The sequence below is a fragment of the Balaenoptera physalus genome (genome assembly GCF_965194825.1).
Source record: "Balaenoptera physalus genome assembly, chromosome: 11".
In the NCBI taxonomy this organism is placed as follows: domain Eukaryota; kingdom Metazoa; phylum Chordata; class Mammalia; order Artiodactyla; family Balaenopteridae; genus Balaenoptera; species Balaenoptera physalus.
The window spans coordinates 29,717,284-29,735,912 of record NC_138896.1 but is presented as its reverse complement, the minus strand read 5'-3'; the positions used below and the strand labels follow the sequence as shown (position 1 = coordinate 29,735,912).

The window sequence follows — 18,629 nt, the reverse complement described above, 5'->3', positions numbered from 1 at the left end:
GAAATGCCCACTCTCAAGTCCAGAATATCTGTCAAGAGCTGATGAATAACTCCGAGAAGTTCTGGCCAGAGATTAGGGCATGCATGCGTCTTAACTCTTCTGTCACTGGTAAAGAGGAAAGTAAATGCTCTTTCATAAGTATCAGTACTCTGTCAAATTCTTCCTGTTTAACTTTTAGAATGAGAGGGTATGGCAGTCAAAATAATGATACTCTCCTCCCTGCAAAAAATGCCCACATCCTAATCCCCAGAACCTCTGAATATGTTAGGTTACATGGCAAAGGGGAATTAAGGTTGCAGGTGGAATTAAGGTCGCTAAATAGTTGACTTTAAAATAGGGAGGTTATCCTGGATTATCCAGGTGGGCCCAGTGTCATCACAAGGGTCCTTCAAAGTGGGAGAGGTTGGCAGAAAAGAAGGTCAGGGTGATGAAATGTGAAAATTCAACCCATCATCGCTGGCTTTGAAGATGCAGGAAGGTCCAAGGAATATGGGAGACCTCTAAAATCTGGAAAAGGTAAGGAGACAGATTCTCCCTGGAGCCTCCAGAAAGGAATACAGCCCTAAACACATTAATCTTGGCCCGGTGAGGCCATGTTAGACTTCTGACCTACAGAATTGTCAGATAATAAATGTGTGTTGCTTTAAGCCCATACATTTGTGATAAATTGTTGCAGCAGCAATGGAAAACTAATGCAGAGCATATAAAGTTACAGAAAGGGAACAGAGAGCAAATAAGCCAATTTACTTTCAACTAAAGTCAAAGAAGGTGGCTTATATATCTCAAAATGGACCCAATACCAAACAGTAATTGAGGAAGAAGATAAAATCTTCTGCTTCAGATATTTTACAGTAGCATGAAGCAGGAGATTGTCAATCTTCCATCCATGATTTCTAAGCAATTTATTACTATTTTTTTACTTGCAGTATCCTTTGTTGTTATTTTACATTGATGTTGCATAGTCGTTTAAAAATTCAAAAATTACAGAAACATGTAATTTTGACAGTCCAAATGTCTGTTACTTTATATCCATTCCCTCCCCTGCTCAGGAAGTATTAAAAACTCCTGTTCATAATTAGATGTGACCTCATACATTTTTCTATAAGCAATGTTTTTAAGCAACTATATCATTGTTTGATAAAGAAAAAATATTTACTTCATTCTGAAACAGGCTAAAGGCAGCTAGAACATTATCTTACAGCAGTAATTCTTAACTAGGGCAAATTTGTTCCCCAGATGACATTTGGGAATGTCTGGAGGCATTTTTGGTTGTCACAACTTGGAGGCTACTGCTACTGGCATCTGGTGGGCAGAGGCCAGGGATATCACTAAACATCTTCCAATGCATAGGACAGACCCACAACACAGACACACATGGCTCAAAATATAAATAATGCCAAGACTGAGAAACCCTGGTATAAAGGGATGCAGGTGAAACCATATTCTTGTTTAATAATAAAGAAATATTTATTCCATTCTGAAACAGCCTATAGGGAGGCAGATGCCTGGTCAATACAAGGAAGAGCTTTTAAAATAATCAGGCCATTTAGGATGTATACCTCACAATGTAGAGAGACTTCTCTGTCATGAGAAGGATTCTAGAAAGGCTAACAAGTCCCATGCCAGGGATGCTGAAAAAGGCAGGGGTGCATAGTTGGGGTTGGACTCAGAGGTTCCACCTTTAGTGAAGATATATGATTCCATTTAAAAGCATCGGCAAAAATTTCCTACTTCGTACTTGCTAATATTGAGACTAGGAAAGAGAAAAGATAATACCTACTGTATTAATATTATTTTCTTTCTACCATACTAGCTAATGGAATCAAAACTTAATATGGACATTATCCCAAACACGTAACACACAAGTGACTTCTGCAAAAAAATCTAAAGCCTCTTATCTTGGGCACAGTTGATACAACTCGTGGGTAATCGTTTCACAACCTAAGAAAAGAGATATGGCCAAAAAAACAAAAGAAGAAGCAGTTCCCTGTTGTGGAAGCAATTTAATTTTAGAAGTATTTATAAATACAAGTACTTAACGGCTCCAAGTAAAATAAATTTACTTGACTCTACTCACATTTTGGACACGGGAACACATTTGCCTCCAGTTTGCAAATGTCTAGATGTTTGGCGCCCTATACGGCTGGCTTTCAAGTCACAAATGGGAAGTTATCTAAGCTCCCTGGGCAGTTTGCTGCCGTACTGGAAGCATTCTGGTACATTCCACGCCAGTTAAACCACATCTTATGGAACTGGTGGGGCTTTAAGGACTTTGACAAATGAAAGTTTATTCAAAGAGACAATAACCCAACAATAACCAGGCTGATGAGGGAACAAGGCAACAAGTCACATGAGGAGTTGTTAAAGGAACCAGGGATGTTTACTCTGGGGAATACCCGGATGGCAACGTGACAGCTCCAGTTCTATGGAAAAGGGACGTGTTCTATATGCACCCAGACTGCAGAACTCTGTTAGCTGGAGCTTTTTGACAAGTACCATATTCTCTCTATCAGAGGAGCAGTTTAAATGCAGGTCTGGGGAACACCATCAAGGATATTGGAAAAGGAATTCCTGTGGATTGGAATGTGGATTAGACAGGCCAGACTAGATAACCTTAAACCTGAGGTTCAAGATCAGAAGTCTATAAGGTTCCCAGCCAGGTAACTGAAACGAGCTCAACAGGACGTGTGTGATAGAAAAAGCAGTGGTAGGGCTGTGCAGATGGGGTCATCTGAAAGGGCCCGCCTCTACTCCAGTTAATTACTGCCATGTTGGAATGAGAGTCCCATGTTACCAGGTCCAGTAAAGCTGGAAAACCATATTTGTGTGTAAAACCGGCTGATTTTTAAAGAGCACCTAATTCAATATTTCAAAGCATTATATAAGTCAAACAGAATAGATTTGTGGCCTCCAGGAGAAACTGTAGCCTCTCTCTTAAAGATGCCCTAACCAACCCCAACCCAAAGGGCCTATGATGGTAAATATGGCAGGAGAGAAAGTGTACAGATTCTAGAATTACGGTCACATTTTGTCTGCAATTTGAATCACCAGCCTGGCCACTTCAAGCTGAAATTCAGACGCACCGACCAACAAATAATTAATGGGGTCTGACAAGGGAAGGTAACCGGGAGACCATTAAGTCACTAAGAACTGCATCTTCCACTGCACACGATGTAAATGAGGAAGGGCTTCTATTTTCTTCTAAACAGAGGCGTCTCCTTCTAGTAAGTTGCATGTCAAAATGAGGCAGGAAGGAGAAACAGGGTTGCCTCACTGTGGCAGGTATCCGTCTGGCCCACTGAGAAGGTCAGTCCTACCCCAGTGGGTAAACAACTTCAAAACTCTTGCCTGCCCTCCTGAAATTGAGTCAGAGATCAACTAGGGAAAGTTCAAAAGTTTCCTTAGAGAAAGGATGCTTCGCTAAGGGAAAAAATCCTATTCAACTCTGGTTCCCAGCCCCCTCCAGAAATTCTGCTGCCACATATAGATTTCCAATTATCAACATCTTTGCACACACAGATATCTGTACCCAGCCATAGCCAGGACAAAGGCAAATCTGCTAACTTAAAAAAAAATAGTTCCAGTTTCCAGCTTCTATTTTGAATTTTATCTGATCACATTCAAGTTTTAAAAGTAAGCTGGCTATACAGTACAGTATTATTAACTATAATCACTATGCTGTACATAATATCCCCAGAGCTTATTTATTTTATAACTGGAAGTTTGTGCCTTTTGATCACCCATCGCTCATTTCTGAATCTTACTTAATGGTGAATATCAAAGTTTACTGAACTACTTTTTATTCCACATTAAAATTTTTGATGGAAGAGGAAAAGAAAAGTAAGCCGGCTATTACGTTAGCATTAATTTCCCTGCATTCTACGATGGTGTGTTTTATTAGTAACTCTTGGTTAAGGTTTTCCAATGCTCTGAGCAGAGCAAAATATTTTTTTATGTATAATAAACTATATTTATTGAAAAGAATAAAGAAAAAGACATTAAGATTATTATAAAATTTTTGCAAATGAAGCACAGGGAATTCAAAGTAGCATCATATTAGCAAATTAGAATAGTAAAATCTTGCATACTTTAAAGAGCATAGTCATTAGATTATTTCTTTTTACAAGATGAGTGGGGCAGATGTAGCAATGTCATCTCATTATGGAGATGGGAAATTTGAGAGAGAAACACTGACTTCCCATTCTGCCCAGAAACACAGCTTCTGCCCACCTACTGCTCCCACCCTCTGCCATGTCCCCATAATAAATAACCCTGGTGCTGATTTCCTCACCTCTCCTCTTCTCGCCCTATAATCCATCCCCGACAGGGCACCCGGAGGAACCCCTGAGAAAAATGTAAATCTATCAAGTCACGCCTCTGCTCTAGGCTATCCACTGCTTTTGAAACAGATGTCCAGACTGTTTGCCTCAGCCTCCAAATCTCTACATGACCTGGACCCCCGTCCCTCAACCTCACGCCTCTGACCCCCTCCTCCCTCACCTGCTCCAGACACACTTCCCTCCAGTTATGCCTGGAACACGTCAAGCTTGTTCCCAGCACTGTGTGCCTGTGGTTCCCTTCACCAGAGCTGCCTGCCCATCTTCTGGGGGCTCATCCCAAAGCCATCTCTCAGAAAAGTCTCTCCTCAAAACCCAATCCAAGAGGCCGGGCTCCTCCCAACTGCCCATCTCACACACACACACACACACACACACACACACACACACTCCGCAATACTCTATCACAGCACTCTGTTTCCTTTTCTTCAAGACATCTAGTCCTTTCTGAATTGACCTGGCTCATCCCTCAGTTTTATATAGAATGTGAACTCCATGACAACAGAGAACGCATCCGCCCTACTCACTGTGCTAGACTCAGCGCCTGGCACATTGTAGGTGCTCAATAAAGATTTCTTGAAGTCAATGAAGGAATGAACGAAGCTTGTACTTGGAACCAACTAGCTCACTTAATTCAATTGGTACCTATTTGTATAGTAGATTTTTTCTTTCTCTTCAACGGCTACATTTATTTTTTTAAACTACAAGTCTATATATATTAGACTGTGTCTATTAGTGTGTTGTGAGTCACTCCTGTAATGTGGAGCAAAGTGACAAGACACAGAACAGGTGCCTGGCTTCATAGAGAAAGGCAGTAAGAACCCACGGCCCATCCCTTCAAACTACAAAGCTTCCTCAAAATTCTGGAAATTCTGGAATAGCATGATTTTAGAGCTAAATGTTCCCCTTCAGTTTCTCTTCACTCGTTACTTTCTCTTCAATGCTTCACTTTTATGGAAATTTCTCAATGTCTCAAGAAGTCCGTCAAGCCGATTATCAAAGGGTCTTGAAAAAAATTCAGGCTTAAGATGAGCCAAGGTGTAAATAACCTCAGGAGCATCTTCCTTTCCAGGAAATATCTAGATTCCTAACTCCAGCTGACATTCCCAGGCTCATTCCAGTTGCCCAGGCACCCAGCTAGCGCTTTCCTTGATGCTCTATTCTGAGAGCCTCAAAGAGGGTGGTAAATTGTGTGGGACCACGAACCTAACTGGGTGATGGAACACGTATTCCCCACGTGTGCGAAGGGCACAGACACACAGTGGAGGGGAAGTGAGGAACCAGCTGCCCAGGGTTCTGCTTGCAAGAAACTCCTCGGGGTGCTGGGCAAGCCCTTTCACACCTCAGTGTGGATTTCTCAACTGTAAATCACCTCCCCAGCCGGGGCAGCAGCTCCTGCACAAACGTCTGGGAAGGGGAGCCAACGTTCAGTGCCCACGTGTGACAAGTGGAAGTGAGGCAGGAGATAGATGGGCCCCAGGCTGAACAGCTGAAGTTTGTCCCCTGTGGAGAGATTCTCTAAGAGGAAAAGCAGAAGGAGCTAAGCCCTGCCCAGATAAGAGACCACATATTCTTCATTCTAGAGGTCAAGGAGACCTTCCCGACTATACATGCACAGAAAGTCTCCTTGGAGGTCAAAAAGGGAGCAGTGTCAACCTACCCATAGGCCTCTTCACTAGAATCCATCTTGGCTAAAAGATGCCCATGCGCACATGGGAGGGCCCTGAGATAACCCAAATACGGACTCAGAACCAGGCAAAGCAAGATGATTGGCCAAGGGAAACCCAGAAGAAATGCCCCATATGAGTAGATTCAAGCTACCATGAGGGCGCAACTCTGTCTCTGAGCCTGCCTGTGTGTGTATCCACACGTACTCTTTTTTCCTCCTAATACACACTTTGCTTGTTTCACTACTTTCCGTTTCTCTGTGGAAATTCATTTTCTGCAAAGCCACACAGGCCAGGGGCTTGTCACTGGCCACTGGTCTAGTGGCTAAGATTCAGAGCTCACTGCCCCCGCCTGACTTCAGTCTCTGGAGGGAAACGAAATCCTGCCTCAAGCCGCTGCAGGCCGAGGTTACCTGAGATCAGAAACAGCAGCTGGAGGAAGCTAAGTCTGCAGCTCTCTCACCAGCTTCGGCAGGGCCACCAGAACACCGTCCCCGAGGAAATCAGTGGGTGCTGGCAGCTCACCTGTGCCTCCTGGTGGCCCGAAGGCCATCCCCGAGCCGCAGTCAGCAGGACTTCTGTGTCGGCGGGATTCTGAATGCTGCTATGGCTCAGACCGTGCAGAATGTTACACGGTCACTCACTCTGCCCATCACATGCCACATTTGCTTGGGGGAGCTGGTAACCTCACCTCATATTTAATCACAAAGAATAAGCAGTTGGGGATTGGTTCAAGATGGCGGAGTAGAAGGACATGTGCTCACTCCCTCTGGCGAGAGCATCGGAATCACAACTAACTGCTGAACAATCATCGACAGGAAGACACTGGAACGCACCAAAAAAGATACCCCACATCCAAAGACAAAGGAGAAGCCGCAATGAGACGGTACGAGGGGCGCAATCACAATAAAATCAAATCCCATAACCACTGGGTGGGTGACTCACAAACTGGAGAACAATTATACCACAGAAGCCCACCCACTGGAGTGAAGGTTCTGAGCCCCACGTCAGGCTCCCCAACCCGGGGGTCCGGCAACTAGAAGAGGAATTCCTAGAGAATCAGACTTTGAAGCCTAGTGGGAATTGATTGCAGGACTTCGAGACCCCACTCTTGGAGGGCACACACAAAGTAGTGTGCACATCGGGACCCAGGGGAAGGAGCAGTGACCGCATAGGAGATTGAACCAGACCTACCTGCTAGTGTTGGAGGGTCTCCTGCAGGGGGGGGGGGTGGCTCTGTTTCACTGTGGGGACAAGGACACTGTCAGTGGAGGTTCTGGGAAGTACTCCTTGGCGTGAGCCCTCCCAGAGTCCGCCATTACCCCACCAAAGAGCTGGGTAGGCTCCAGTGCTGGGTGGCCTCAGGCCAAACAACCAACAGGGAGGGAACCCAGCCCCACCCATCAGCAGACAAGCAGATTAAAGTTTTACTGAGCTCTGCCCACCAGAGCAACAGCCAGCTCTACCCACCACCAGTCCCTCCCATCAGGAAGCTTTCACAAGCCTCTTAGATAGCCTCATCCACCAGAGGGCAGACAGCAGAAGCAAGAGCAACTACAATCCTGCAGCCTGTGGGACGAAAACCACATTCACAGAAAGATAGACAAAATGAAAAGGCAGAGGACTATGTACCAGATGAAGGAACAAGATAAAACCCCAGAAAAACAACTAAATGAAGTGGAGATAGGCAACCTTCCAGAAAAAGAATTCAGAATAATGATAGTGAAGATGATCCAGGACCTCAGAAAAAGAATGGAGGCAAAGATCGAGAAGATGCAAGAAGTGTTTAACAAAGTCCTAGAAGAATTAAAGTACAAACACCTAGAAGAATTACAGAACAAACAATACAGTAACTGAAATGAGAAATACACTACAAGGAATCAATCACGGAATAACTGAGGCAGAAGAATGGGTAAGTGACCTGGAAGACAGAATGGTGGAATTCACTGCTGTGGAACAGAATAAAGAAAAAAGAATGAAAAGAAATGAAGCCAGCCTAAGAGACCTCTGGGACAACATTAAATGCACCAACATTTGCATGATAGGGGTCCCAGAAGGAGAAGAGAAAGAGAAAGGACCCAAGAAAATATTTGAAGAGATTATAGTCGAAAACTTCCCTAACATGGGAAAGAAAATAGCCACCCAAGTCCAGAAAGCACAGAGAGTCCCAGGCAAGATAAACCCAAGGAGAAACACGCCAAGACACATGGTAATTAAATTGACAAAAACTAAAGACAAAGAAAAATATTAAAAGCAACAGGGAAAAACGACAAATAACATACAAGGGAACTCCCATAAGGTTAACAGCTGATTTCTCAGCAGAAACTCTACAAGCCAGAACGGGGTGGCACGATATATTCAAAGTGATGAAAGGGAAGAACCTACAACCAAGATTACTCTACTGGGCAAGGATCTCATTCAGATTTGACAGAGAAATCAAAAGCTTTACAGACAAGTGAAAGCTACAAGAATTCAGCACCACCAAACAGCTCTACAACAAATGCTAACTTCTCTAAGTGGGAAACACAAGAGAAGAAAAGGAGCTACAAAACCAAACCCAAAGCAATTAAGAAAATGGTAATAGGAACATACATATTGATAATTACCTTAAATGTGAATGGATTAAATGCTCCAACTGAAAGACATAGACTGGCTGAATGGATACAAAAACAAGACCTGTATATATGCTGTCTATAAAAGACCCACTTCAGACCTAGGGACACATACAGACTGAAAGTGAGGGGATGGAAAAAGAGATTCCATGCAAATGGAAATCAAAAGAAAGCTGGAGTAGCAATAGTCATATCAGATAAAATAGACTTTAAAATAAAGAATGTTGCAAGAGACAAGGAAGGACACTACATAATGATCAAGGGATCAATCCAAGAGGAGGATATAACAATTATAAATATATATGCACCCAACATAGGAGCACCTCAATACATGAGGCAAATGCTAACAGCTATAAAAGAGGAAATCGACAGTAACAGAACAATAGTGGGGGAACTTAACACTTCACTTACACCACTGGACAGATCATCCAGACAGAAAATTAATAAGGAAACACAAGCTTTAAATGACACAATAGACCAGATAGATTTAGTTGATATTTATAGGGCATTCCATCCGAAAACAGCAGATTGCACTTTCTTCTCAAGTGCACATGGAACATTCTCCAGGATAGATCACATCTTGGGTCACAAATCAAGCCTCGGTAAATTTGAGAAAATTGAAATCATATCCAGCATCTTTTCCGACCACGACGTTATGAGATTAGAAATAAATTACAGGGAAAAAAACCGTAAAAAACAAACACATGGAGGCTAAACAATACGTTCCTAAATAACTAAGAGATCACTGAAGAAATCAAAGAGGAAATCAAAAAATACCTAGAGACAAATGACAATGAAAACACGATGATCCAAAACCTATGGGATGTAGCAAAACCAGTTCTAAGAGGGAAGTTTATAGCAATACAAGCCTACCTCAAGAAACAAGAAAAATCTCAGATGAACAATCTACCTTACCACCTAAAGGTTCTTTGAGAAGATAAACAAAATTTATAAACCTCTAGTCAGACTCATCAAGAAAAAGAGGGAGAGGACTCAAATCAATAAAATTAGAAATGAAAAAGGACACCAAAGAAATACAAAGCATCATAAGAGACTACTACAAGCAACTCTATGCCAATAAAATGGACAACCTGGAAGAAATGGACAAATTCTTACAAAGGTATAACCTTCCAAGACTGAACCAGGAAGAAATAGAAAATATGAACAGACCAATCACAAGTGATGAAATTGAAACTGTGATTAAAAACCTTCCAACAAACAAAAGTCCAGGACCAGAGGGCTTCACAGGTGAATTCTATCAAACATTTAGAGAAGAGCTCACACCCATCGTTCTCAAACTCTTCCAAAAAATTGCAGAGGAAGGAACACTCCCAAACTCATTGTACAAGGCCACCATCACCCTGACACCAAAACCAGACAAAGATACTACAAAAAAAGAAAATTACAGACCAATACCACTGATGAATATACATGCAAAAATCCTCAACAAAATACTAGCAAACAGAATCCAACAACACATTAAAAGGATCATACACCATGATCAAGTGGGATTTATCCCTAGGATGCAAGGATTCTTCAATATATGCAAATCAATCAATGTGATACACCATATTAACAAAGTGAAGAAAAACATACGATCATCTCAATAGATGCAGAAGAAGCTTTTGACAAAATTCAACACCTATTTATGATAAAAACTCTCCAGAAAGTGGGCACAAAGGGAAACTACCTCAACATAATAAAGACCATATAGGACAAACCCACAGCAAACCTCATTCTCAATGGTGAAAAACTGAAAGCATTTCCTCTAAGATCAGGAATAAGACAAGGATGTCCACTCTTGCCACTATTATTCAACATAGTTTTGAAAGTCCTAGCCACAGCAATCAGAGAGGAAAAAGAAATAAAAGGAATACAAATTGGAAAAGAACAAGTAAAACTGTCACTGTTTGCAGATGACATGATACTAAACATAGAGAATCCTAAAGATGACACCAGAAAACTACTAGAGCTCATCAATGAATTTGGTAAAGTTGCAGGATACAAAATTAATGTGCAGAAATCTCTTGCATTCCTATACAGTAACAATGAAAGATCAGAAAGAGAAATTCAGGAAACAATCCCATTCACCATTGCAACAAAAAGAATAAAATACCTAGGAATAAACCTACCTAAGGAGGTAAAAGACCTGTACTCAGAAAACTATAAGACACTGATGAAAGAAATCAAAGATGACACCAACATATGGAGAGATATATGATGTTCTTGGATTGGAAGAATCAGTCTTGTGAAAATGACTATACTACCCAAAGCAATCTACAGATTCAATGCAATCCCTATCAAATTACCAATGGTTTTTTTTCCAGAACTAGAACAAGAAATATTAAAATTTGTATGGAGACACAAAAGACCCCGAATAGCCAAAGCAGTCTTGAGGGAAAAAAGTGGAGGTGGAGGAATCAGACTCCCTGACTTCAGACTATACTACAAAGATACAGTAATCAAGGCAATATGGTATGGCACAAAAACAGAAATATAGATCAATGGAACAAGATGGAAAGCCCAGAGATAAACCCACGCACCTATGGTCAACTAATCTATGATAAAGGAGGCAACGATATACAATGGAGAAAAGACAGTCTCTTCAATAAGTGGTGCTGGGAAAACTGCACAGGTACATGCAAAAGAATGAAATTAGAACACTCCCTAACACCATATAGAAAAATAAACTCAGAATGGATTAAAGATCTAAATGTAAGAGTGGACATGATAAAACTCTTAGAGGAAAACATAGGAAGAACACTCTTTGACATAAATCACAGCAAGATCTCTTTTGACCCACCTCCTACAGTAATGGAAATAAAAACAAAAGTAAACAAATGGGACCTAATGAAACTTAAAAGCTTTTGCACATCAAAGGAAACTATAAACAAGAGAAAAAGACAACCCTCAGAATGGGAGAAAATATCTGCAAACGAATCAACGGACAAAGGGTTAATCTCCAAAATATATAAACAGCTCATGCAGCTCAATATTAAAAAACAAACAGCTCAGTCAAAAAATGGGCAGAAGACCTAAATAGACATTTCTCCAAAGAAGACATACAGATGGCCAAGAGACACATGAAAAGCTGCTCAACATCACTATTAGAGAAATGCAAATCAAAACTACAATGAGGTATCACCTCACAGCAGTTAGAATGGGCATCATCAGAAAATCTACAAACAACAGATGCTGGAGAGGGTGTAGAGAAAAGGGAACCCTCTTGCACTGTTGGTGGGAATGTAAATTGATACAGTCACTATGGAGAACAGCAATGGAGGTGACTTAAAAAACTAAAAATAGAATTACCATATGACCCAGCAATCCCACTACTGGGCATATACACAGAGAAAACCATAATTCAAAAAGACACATGAACCCCAATATTCATTGCAGCACTATTTACAATAGCCAGGTCATGGAAGCAACCTAAATGCCCATTGACAGATGAATGGACAAAGAAGATATGGTACATGTATATACAACGGTATATTACTCAGCCATAAAAAGGAATGAAATTGGGTCATTTGTAGAGACACGGATAGACCTAGAGACTGTCATACAGAGTGAAGTAAGTCAGAAAGAGAAAAACAAATATCGTATATTAACGCATATATGTGGAATCTAGAAAAATGGTACAGATGAACTGGTTTGCAAGGCAGCAATAGAGACAGAGATGTAGAGAATAAATGTATGGACACCAAGCGGGGAAAGTGGGGGGGTGGTGGTGGGATGAATTGGGAGATTGGGATTGACATATATACATTAATATGTATAACATGGATAACTAATAAGAACCTGCTGTATAAAAAATAGATAAATTAAATTAAATTAAAAAAAAAAGAGAAGGCCATCCCCTTCCCCTTCCTATGGACCAGGCCAATACTTAATGCTAGGATCCCTTAGTTCAGTGTTAGCCCAAGATTAGGTCCCAGGGCTTTGTAACTGTCAACACTTTGAAGGGATGCATTTCCCGGCTCCTACTCATAAACCAACCTCCTGGCTCAGCATTCTTATTGGGGTCAAAGGTAATTTGTGCAAGACTGATTTGTTAACACAAATCCCTCTCAAACCTGAACAACTAAGTCCTTCAAGGGCTCCCAGCTCCCTTTTAGGAGCCCACACACCTCTCCCTCCTCCTTCCTCTCATTTCCACAGACACCCCAGAAACAAGAGGTCTGAATGAAAGCCTGACCTTTTCGTTTTTAGAGCTAGAAAGGTCTATGAGAGGCTCCAGGTGATGATGGGGAAGAGAATGTTCTCTGCTTTCTAGTTCTGTTTGGCTTTTTAAAAACAAGCCTTGGGGGCTTCCCTGGTGGCGCAGTGGTTGAGAATCTGCCTGCCAATGCAGGGGACACGGGTTCCAGCCCTGGTCTGGGAAGATCCCACATGCCACAGAGCAACTAGGCCCGTGAGCCACGATTACTGAGCCTGTGCGTCTGGAGCCTGTGCTCCGCAACAAGAGAGGCCACCATAGTGAGAGGCCCGCGCACCGCCATGAAGAGTGGCCCGCGCTTGCCGCAACTAGAGAAAGCCCTCGCATAGAAACGAAGACCCAACACAGCCATAAATTAATTAATTAATTAATTAAAATTGTATAACTTAAAAAAAAAAAAAAACAACAAAACAGGCCTTGGGCTTCCCTGTTCTCTGCTTTCTGGTTCTGTTTGGCTTTTTAAAAACAAGCCTTGGGCTTCCCTGGTGGCGCAGTGGTTGAGAATCTGCCTGCTAATGCAGGGGACACGGGTTCGAGCCCTAGTCTGGGAAGATCCCACATGCCGCGGAGCAACTAGGCCCGTGAGCCACAACTACTGAGCCTGCGCGTCTGCAGCCTGTGCTCCGCAACAAGAGAGGCCACCATAGTGAGAGGCCCGCGCACCGCCATGAAGAGTGGCCCGCGCTTGCCGCAACTAGAGAAAGCCGTCGCACAGAAACGAAGACCCAACACAGCCAAAAATAAATAAATAAATAAATAAATTTAAAAACAAAAACGAAAAAACCAAGCCTCCCCCAGACTCAGGGTAGCGCAGCCGAGATCTTATCTGGGCTGCAGCCTGGAGCTCTGGGACATGCGGAGTAAGTGAGCGGAGCAGAGAGGGACGGCTTTGTCATTCAGATCATACAGCAGCTTCTGGGAACTGGGCTCCGGAAGGAGCAACCCTCGTGTGTGTGGTGTGTGTGGTGTGTGTGGTTGTGTGTGTGTGTGTGTGTGTGTGTGTGTGTGTGTGTGTGTGTAGACCCACAGATAAGAAAACTCCCTGTGCTCCGGGTTCCCCTGTCAGGATTCCCTCTCAGCACCCAATTCTTAGGGGTTGCTCCCCGGGGAAAAGGTTTGGGAGAACTGGGTTCGAATTCCATCACCCTCCCCGCAAAGATCCCAGAGTTGTTCGGAGGGCGGCAGGGAAGGCGAGCCCAGCTCCGGCTTGGAGGTGGGTGCGGGCGGGTTCCCAGCCCTCCAGCCCTCCAGCCCCCAGCCTCCCCCATCCTCCCATCCCCATCCTCTCAGCCCGCAATCTCCCAGCCCCCCAGCCGGCGGCAGCCCCCGGCTCCCACCCGCCCCGGGGTCCCTCCTCACCCGGGCGCCGCCGGGAACCGGGACCGGGCGCGCCGACCCCGTCTGCTGCTTGCTCGCTGCCGGTACCGCGGGCTCTGTTGCCCGCTATCCCCGGGTCACCGTGGCCGCGGGGCGGCAGGCGAGGGGCTGCGCGCTGGCTTCGCGCTCCTTCTGCCCCGCGGGGTCTGGTCGCCCCGACTCTGACCTCCCCCAGCGCCGCAGGAGGACGGACGGGGAGGAGCTGGGGCCGCCGTCCTCCCACCAGCAGAGGCGCTGGGACGCGGGCGAGCTCGGCGCACACAGCACCCTCCCAGGGCCGGGGGTCTGCAATCTGGACCCGCGGGTTAACTTAACCCCCTTCCCCCCGCGGGACCGACCCACGCGTGCAGAGAGCGGGTGCTGCGCCCCCAGTTCCTGTTCTCAGACTCGATTCCGATCAGATCTTTCCCAGTTCCATTCACCCCCCATCGCGCCGACCTTGCTCGTTTCACTACATTCCCGGTTACTTTGTTTCCATCTGCAATCCGCAATGCACTGCGCAGTCCGCTTTCCGGTTTATGGTACATTGGAACTAGAAATTATGCGGACGATACTCCGGCTTGGAAGGCCTGCCACTGAGTTAGTTTCATTTCTCCGTGGAAATACAGTGAAGGGCAATCAGGAAGAGCTTTTATGACTTGGGGGGAAATGGTGTAAAAAGGGGCCATCTCATAGCTCAGCTTAAACCCAGTTCTTTGAGGTTTAGCTGAAATTCCTTCCTTCATTTTCCAATGCTTTCTCCTCAATCCGACTTTCTAATTTTAAAATATTCATTTAAAGCTTCAGTTAGAGACTCAGAGAAAGTAGTTTGACATTCATGGGTGGAGTTAATGTTTTATGTTTTTAGCTAGTGATTTTGGGCTTTTTGGCAAGGTTGACAGGATTGTAGATGAAATTTATTTTATTTTTATTTGGAGGACTCCAGCTTAAGAAGGCATGGATTAGAGCTCCTTTCTCACACTTATTAGTGATGTCACTTTGGGCAAGTTCTTTATCCTCCCTGCTTCTCAGCTTCCTCACAGGTAAAATGGAAATAATCAAAGTACATTAGTCAGAGGCACCTTGTAAGAATGAAATGCAAATGTATGTGAAGTGCTTAGGACAGAGCATACACAGTGCTATCTAATAGTATTATCTTTAAAGAAGCAGTGACTTATTTAAACCTGACAATAGGTGAAAATTTAGACTATCTCAGCCTAATGACAATTTCCTGTACTTCCTGGGATAACCGCCTATGAAACAAATTGCCCCAGAATATTAATCTAAAAGGGTACATGATACCCTACGCAAGAGGTCTCTAAGGACTTCCTCCCTTTAACCTTAAGGACAGGACGAAGATTCAGAAGACACAATCAGAAAATTCATCATCACACCTAAACAGGTGGTGGGCTTTGAAAGCAGGTCTTGAAGGCAAGTATGAAATATTTTCTCTCTTTCTTTCCATGCCAACTCTGTGCTTCCTCCCGCTGTAATCAGATCACTCTCTCTGAGGATGTCAGACTGGTTGGCATTTAGCAGGTTAATGTCCTGAGAAGGTCCCCAGGGTAGGGTTGCCAGATTTAGCAAATGAAATACAGGACACCCAGTTAAATTTGAATTTCAGACAAATGACAAAAAGGTTTTAGTGTAAGTAGGTTCCATACAATATTTGGAACCTTCTTATACTCAAAATTATGTGTTGTTTATTTGAAATTCAAATTTAACTGGACTTCCTGTAATTTTTCTGGCAACCCTAGTCCAGTGAAGTGAATAAAGAATGGGCCTCACATTCTGAAGGATGGCAAGTCAACATAGACATACAGATTATAAGGTGGATCTGATATGGGCTTTGTTTTTGTTTTGATGTGGTGAAAAAAATAAGGTACTTGTGTTTATAAATTGATTCTTTGTTGACCTGTTTCTTATCTCTTAATTCTTACTCCCATTTCCCATCAATATAGAAGTGCTTCTTTACTCTTTAACATGAAAAAAACTGATGACTCTGTCCTCAATCAAGATTTTGGAATAAATAGTAATAATGTGCTCAATAGTGTTTTCAAATAGTGTTTATTGAGGGCAAACTGTATGTTAGGTACCATTTCAAGGATGACTATCCCTGGAGGCTAAGGAAATCACACCATAGCAAGTGAGCCCTTGTAGGTAAATATAGGACTGTGGGGTTTCTGAGAAGTGAGTTATTAATTCTCCTTGGAAGGGGTGGAAGTGAAAGTCATTCTCACTGCACAGGATCCAAGGAAAAGAGGCTCCAAGCCAGATGAGGAGGGAAACCCCCGGGTGGCGGCCTGGAAACTAACCCAACCTGATTAAAGTAATGAAGCTGGAAGAAACAATGGGATTCTATAAAACTAAAAGTATGACTGGGAACTTGGAAACCCTCGAGGCCCTTAGAAGGTAACAGAATGCAAAAGAAAAAATTAAAAGATTAAATTACTTAAATTTAAAATTAAAAACAATTAAAGTTAAAACTAGAAACTCCAAGAGGGAAAATGTCCAGGAAAGGCATGATGTAAGTGTGATATAATTTAAAATGGATTGATTTTGAGCTATTGGGTGGAGACGCCATTAAACCTGAAATCTAAAAATATACTTCTCTGAAAGGCCCAGAGAAGAAAGTATGATCCGAGTATTCCCCTAGACCGTCGAAAACAACATTCACCTAGTCTAATAGTGCAAACATGCTTATTGGTTTTCAACTCATAGAAACACCTTTTAAACAAGCCAAAGAGGAATGAACTATGATTATACAGGAGAATGTAAATACGACTGATTTTTAAAATGTAGAAGTACCTATAGGTAAGTAGGTAGAAGGAGGTAGAAGTGAGGCCTACTAGGGTGGAAAAAAGGTTGAGTTACTAAGGGTCTCATTTTGGAAAACGTCGAGAGTCAAAAGAGATAATGTCCATAGTTAGTAGAACAAAAAGTAAAGGTCTGGATGCACAGTGAATTTGCAGAGGAGAGATGTAGTGGAGGGCCTGAGTAGAGAGATGTAACTCTATTAGGAGGGTTAGAGAAGAGAAAAGATAGGACCGGGATGGATGTGAGCTAAATGCTCACTCTCCTAGTAGAAATTAGATAGACAGTGCCTAGGATGATACACTAAGAAATAATAATATAGCATATTATTTTGGAAACATGGAGATCACCAGATATCTAAAAAGGAAAATCATTAAGAGTGATTACCTTTGGGGAATTGGGCTGGGGTTGGGGTGAGTTGAGGTGGGAGACTCTGGCTTCTCCCTTTTAGCACTTCAGTACTATTTAACTATTTGGGATATGGGCATGATTACATTGATTAAATATTTAAAATTTTTGAATAGGAACTTGTGAAAAGCAAGGCTTCGCAAAGACAGAGGCTTTCAAGAATGAGTAGGAGTTCATTTAGAAGGAAGAGGGAGGCATCCCACAGAATGTGGGACTGCATGAGCCAAGGCACCGGAGCCTAGAAGTGAAGGATACACCTTGGTGATGTCCAGTCCTCCACTGTGACAAGGGCATCAGGTATACAGATAGGAACCATGGCATTTTTGTTCCCCTGTGTCCAATACAGAGCCTGGCCCACAGTAGTTGCCCAATAGATGTTTTCTGAATGAATAAGAAATATTTTAGGGCAATGGGGAACCATCAAAGTTTTTAAGCAGAGCAGTAGCATTACTTATTTTTAGAAGATGGCTTTGAACTGAAAAAAGATAAGTTGAGATTGGAGAAACCAAAAGCAGGGGATGAATTAGGAGACTATTAGGTGAAAGGTGATATAAAGCAGGTTAGTGACAGTGGGGACTGAGATTGGAAGATCTACTTGAGAGATATGAACAAGGCAGAAATGGCCATGAGGGATAAAGCAGAGGGATGAGTCCAAAATGGCCGTGAGATTTCTAGCTGGGGAAACCAGGTAGATGATGGAGCCATTGATTGACACGGGAACGTAGGGAAAAGGAACAGGTTGTAGAAGTGGGATCATAAACACAATTCTGTGTATATTGAGTCTGAAAGACCCGAGGATGATTTTTATAAATTGTGGGTCTTGAACCACTGATGGCTTATGAAATCTACTTGGTGAATGGGTACAAATATTTTTTAATGAAATGGAACATGACAACTTTTAAAGTGCATCACACGTGGTAAAATTTAGTGTTGTTGCATAGAATTTGATTTCCATAGCATATATATGTAACTGACATAAAACCTATTTTCTGCAGTATGTCAAAAAAATAGTTTGAGACCCTTTGCCCTTGGGTACCAAGTGGTGTGTGAAGTCAACTTATCCCTGCTCGAGAGAGCCACTGTGCACATTTTCCAGCTCTCTCTGCAGTGACTTCATGTGGGTGGCTTGAATTCAGCAAATACTACAAAATGTGATTTTTCTCCCCTCTAGTGAGCCAGCACACTGAGCGGTTAGTTATACAGGTCTGAAGCTCAA

The 18,629-nt window shown here is 42.9% G+C and overlaps 1 protein-coding gene across 3 annotated transcripts in view; it reads right to left on the bottom strand.

Moving 5' to 3' along the window:
* Positions 1-14,784, bottom strand: part of PLA2G7 (phospholipase A2 group VII) — a 43,370-nt gene extending 28,586 nt beyond the window's left edge. For 2 of the 3 annotated variants that reach the window (XM_082414648.1, XM_082414649.1), the window contains exon 1: positions 14,195-14,328. The gene's annotated coding sequence lies outside the window, so the exon portion shown is untranslated. Of the gene's footprint in view, positions 1-14,194; positions 14,329-14,650 lie in introns of those variants that run through there. The other variant, XM_082414650.1, reaches the window with a different exon arrangement.
* Positions 14,785-18,629: the final 3,845 nt, after the last annotated feature.